This window comes from Convolutriloba macropyga, chromosome 3, assembly GCF_964194025.1.
Source record: "Convolutriloba macropyga chromosome 3, txConMacr16.3, whole genome shotgun sequence".
In the NCBI taxonomy this organism is placed as follows: Eukaryota; Metazoa; Xenacoelomorpha; order Acoela; family Convolutidae; genus Convolutriloba; species Convolutriloba macropyga.
Window position 1 is genome coordinate 79,309,944 of NC_134470.1, and position 4,813 is coordinate 79,314,756.

The following is a 4,813-nucleotide window of genomic DNA, read 5'->3' on the forward strand; positions in this document are numbered from 1 at the left end:
GACAAAATGATCAAATTCCAAATCTAATCCAATTTGGTTTCCATTAAAACTTACCGGTGTGTGGTTTTTGAAACCACTCGCAGAAATGAGGTTTTGATGCTTAGCAAGTTTCATTGTTTACAAGGAAAAAGAATCTAATAATCATTGACACCATTATTGTGTTTTTGGTATCTAAATTTTACGTTGATCTGAATTTAGGTTGCTTGAATTCACTCCTGGACGCTTTGCGACAAAATGATCGAATTCCAAATCTAATCCAATTTGGTTTTCATTAAAACTTACCGGTGTGTGGTTTTTGAAACCACTCGCAGAAATGAGGTTTTGATGCTTAGCAAGTTTCATTGTTTACAAGGAAAAAGAATCTAATAATCATTGACACCATTATTGTGTTTTTGGTATCTAAATTTTACGTTGATCTGAATTTAGGTTGCTTGAGTTCACTCCTGGACGCTTTGCGACAAAATAATCAAATTCCAAATCTAATCCAATTTGGTTTCCATTAAAACTTACCGGTGTGTGGTTTTTGAAACCACTCGCAGAAATGAGGTTTTGATGCTTAGCAAGTTTCATTGTTTACAAGGAAAAGGAATCTAATAATCATTGACACCATTATTGTGTTTTTGGTATCTAAATTTTACGTTGATCTGAATTTAGGTTGCTTGAATTTTTTCCTGGACGCTTTGCGACAAAATGATCAAATTCCAAATCTAATCCAATTTGGTTTCCATTAAAACTTACCGGTGTGTGGTTTTTGAAACCACTCGCAGAAATGAGGTTTTGATGCTTAGCAAGTTTCATTGTTTACAAGGAAAAAGAATCTAATAATCATTGACACCATTATTGTGTTTTTGGTATCTAAATTTTACGTTGATCTGAATTTAGGTTGTTTGAATTCACTCCTGGACCCTTTGCGACAAAATGATCAAATTCCAAATCTAATCCAATTTGGTTTCCATTAAAACTTACCGGTGTGTGGTTTTTGAAACCACTCGCAGAAATGAGGTTTTGATGCTTAGCAAGTTTCATTGTTTACAAGGAAAAAGAATCTAATAATCATTGACACAATTATTGTGTTTTTGGTATCTAAATTTTACGTTGATCTGAATTTAGGTTGCTTGAGTTCACTCCTGGACGCTTTGCGACAAAATAACCAAATTCCAAATCTAATCCAATTTGGTTTCCATTAAAACTTACCGGTGTGTGGTTTTTGAAACCACTCGCAAAAATGAGGTTTTGATGCTTAGCAAGTTTCATTGTTTACAAGGAAAAAGAATCTAATAATCATTGACACCATTATTGTGTTTTTGGTATCTAAATTTTACGTTGATCTGAATTTAGGTTGCTTGAATTCTTTCCTGGACGCTTTGCGACAAAATGATCAATTTCCAAATCTAATCCAATTTGGTTTCCATTAAAACTTACCGGTGTGTGGTTTTTGAAACCACTCGCAGAAATGAGGTTTTGATGCTTAGCAAGTTTCATTGTTTACAAGGAAAAGAATCTAATAATCATTGACACCATTATTGTGTTTTTGGTATCTAAATTTTACGTTGATCTGAATTTAGGTTGCTTGAATTCACTCCTGGACGCTTTGAGACAAAATGATCAAATTCCAAATCTAATCCAATTTGGTTTCCATTGAAACTTTCCGGTGTGTGGTTTTTGAAACCACTCGCAGAAATGAGGTTTTGATGCTTAGCAAGTTTCATTGTTTACAAGGAAAAAGAATCTAATAATCATTGACACCATTATTGTGTTTTTGGTATCTAAATTTTACGTTGATCTGAATTTAGGTTGCTTGAGTTCACTCCTGGACGCTTTGCGACAAAATGATCAAATTCCAAATCTAATCCAATTTGGTTTCCATTAAAACTTACCGGTGTGTGGTTTTTGAAACCACTCGCAGAAATGAGGTTTTGATGCTTAGCAAGTTTCATTGTTTACAAGGAAAAAGAATCTAATAATCATTGACACCATTATTGTGTTTTTGGTATCTAAATTTTACGTTGATCTGAATTTAGGTTGCTTGAATTCACTCCTGGACGCTTTGCGACAAAATGATCAAATTCCAAATCTAATCCAGTTTGGTTTCCATTAAAACTGTTACCGATGTGTGGTTTTTGAAACCACTCGCAGAATGAGGTTTTGATGCTTAGCAAGTTCTAACTTTCTAACTTGCATTTGTTACCTTGATTTCATTCGTGACTGTAAATATACTTTAATCACAACTAATGTCCCCGCGGTGATATTTATTATTTTTTTCACAATTTTTACTCGGTTACTCAAATTCTTTTTTTTCAAACATGTAAATTAATAATATAACCAAAAGGTTAAAGTTTACATACCTTCAGAATAATCAGGAACATTTATTGAAATAATGAGAATTATAAATTAATCTTCAGAGGTACTTTTGATAAGCGTTAAAACATGATCGCGTGAAATCATTTTGTCTGGTTTCCTATTCTTGCATTAATGCTTCGGGCGGAGATGTCGGCGCTAATAACGCACAGATTTGAACGATTGGTGGTAAATGCGTTGACTTTATGAAGGGTTGCAAAAATATCACCGGTTTGAAGCATTGATCTTACATAATTTAGCGTTTTCTAGCGTCGGTCTTACAAAACTTTTAGCTTTCCCAAGCGTAGATCTCACAATTATTTTGCCCTTCTAAGCGTTGATGTTACAAACTTTTTACCGTTCCCACTACAAACATAGCCGACAGATTGCTGGAAAATAGCCGCCATTGACTCGCTTGATGCACATCGGGATTGAAACAGCAAAAGAAAAAAAGAGATAAATAGACCAAATTTTTTAAGTGAGAAAAAATGTTCTAATTTGGCGTGCAGCTTCAGTTGGATTCTAAAAGTATACTTTATTCAGCTTATAAACTGAAAGCTAATAAAAAGGTTTATACCAATGTCAGCTAGCAAACACTCTAATGAACTTTGATAACCTAATTCTCAGCGACCTATTGACCGGAATTTAATTCTCAATGACCGGAATTTATCGGTTTATCCCGTCTCTTTTGAATTTGATCTTTTGACTTTGACAGTATTCACCACATTGTGTAATTGAATGCGTGAAAAAAATTAAAATCCATTCGGTTGAAACAGTGATTGAAGTAAGTCAAAAATCAAACGTGAAAATCGTGAATTATGTAAAACAAAAAATGTGATCAAAAAGTAAAGCGAATTAAACAACATAGCAGGACAAGTCCTGACGTAAAATTGAAAAAACTAGTAAAAAAAACTAGATCCAGAACGGATTGTGAGTGAATTGGGAGAACCATTTCTAAAAAAATTCAGATAAAAAATTTATAAAAAATATATAGCAGGAAGAACTCCGGAAACGACTCGAAGTGGAAATCCACTTAAACGTCATCCTACTACGAATCAAACAAAACGTGCCTCCACTAATTTATGATTATTTAGAAACAAACACATAAAACAAAAATGTAAAAACAAGATAATCAAATCTGTTAAATATAATAAAAATCTGATCAAATTTTGTCATAAATTGAGATCCAGAAATAACTATCTCTGCCTTTCATATTACTTCATCAAAACAACTAGTACCTACTTAAATAAATGATGAGAATTTTAAAAAAAAAATTGAAGTCAAATGATGCAAAAACATGCTCTTACAAAAAACTTGGACTAAAAAACTGGAAAAAATTAATAAATTTTTTAACATACAAAAGCACATAAATCCAAACAAAACTTCCATTCACCAAACAAAAACCAGCTTCTCCAAACAAAATTCACTCCAATAAAATTGATTAAAAAGGACTTCTCCAATACTCCTCTTCGAGTCGTAAAAACTGAAAATCAGTGTCAAAATGCCGCACTTGATCAAAAAACGCACCAGGCAGAAAGTTTAACCAAAAATTTGGATAGAACAAAAAATTAGGCTTAGAATGAAGCATGAATGGATTGAGAAAACCATTTAGAAAAAAGTCCAATCGAAAAAACAGTAAAAATCAAAGTGAAATTGCCGCATGTGAACAAAAAAACCACTAGCGAGAAAGCGAATTTTTGTTCAAACGCACTTTTCTCACTCTACTTTAAATTTAGAGCGAAAAAATTTTGCGCCGCAAAACCACTCACCCTTTCGCTCCATTTTCCGTTTCGACGTGAAATCACTACTCCAATTTGACGTGAAATCACTACTCCTTCAGAAATCATGAAAAAGTGTGAACAGATCTTAAAAAAAGACACTGCCCCCAATATGTTTCAAATTCTTGGAATTGTGAAAAAGGAGAGCGCCTAAATAATAGCCGTTGAGAGGCTGACGGCGGCTATTAAAAATGATATTAAAAAAATAAATATATATAAATTTAATAATATACAAATAATTTTTACATTTGTAACACTAATCTTAAATCACTTCTGCGCTTAAATTTTAGCGTTGATCATACTTAACACAATTTCTTTCAAAATTGATCTTACATAATTGCTTTTTTTAACCGTTGATCTTGTATGATTAAGTGTAAAATGTTAGCATTGATCTTAATTTTATTTATTTTTGTATAGTGTTTGTTATGGTTACTTGTGTACTTAATAGCGTCACGAGGATTTCGAAGTACCTCTTTTAAGTTTTTAAATCGTTATTCCCCTAAACTCCACATAACTTTAGTTCAAAAATTTCGCCTAATGGCTACGAAAAATATGTTCGCCTAATAGAGTTTTCGCCTATTATTCAACCCCCCCCCCCCCCCCCCCCCCCCCAACTAGAAGTTGCAATTTGGTTCAACCTTAGAATTATGAGCTCATCGGCGGTTTTAACGCTAGAATAGAACTTGAAAAAAGCGTCA

At 33.0% G+C, this 4,813-nt stretch overlaps 1 protein-coding gene across 1 annotated transcript in view; it reads right to left on the minus strand.

The window, feature by feature from the left end:
* The window catches only part of LOC142336494 (uncharacterized), a 187,900-nt gene that overhangs the window by 155,114 nt on the left and 27,973 nt on the right, over positions 1 to 4,813 (minus strand). The gene's annotated exons all lie outside the window — the stretch shown is intronic.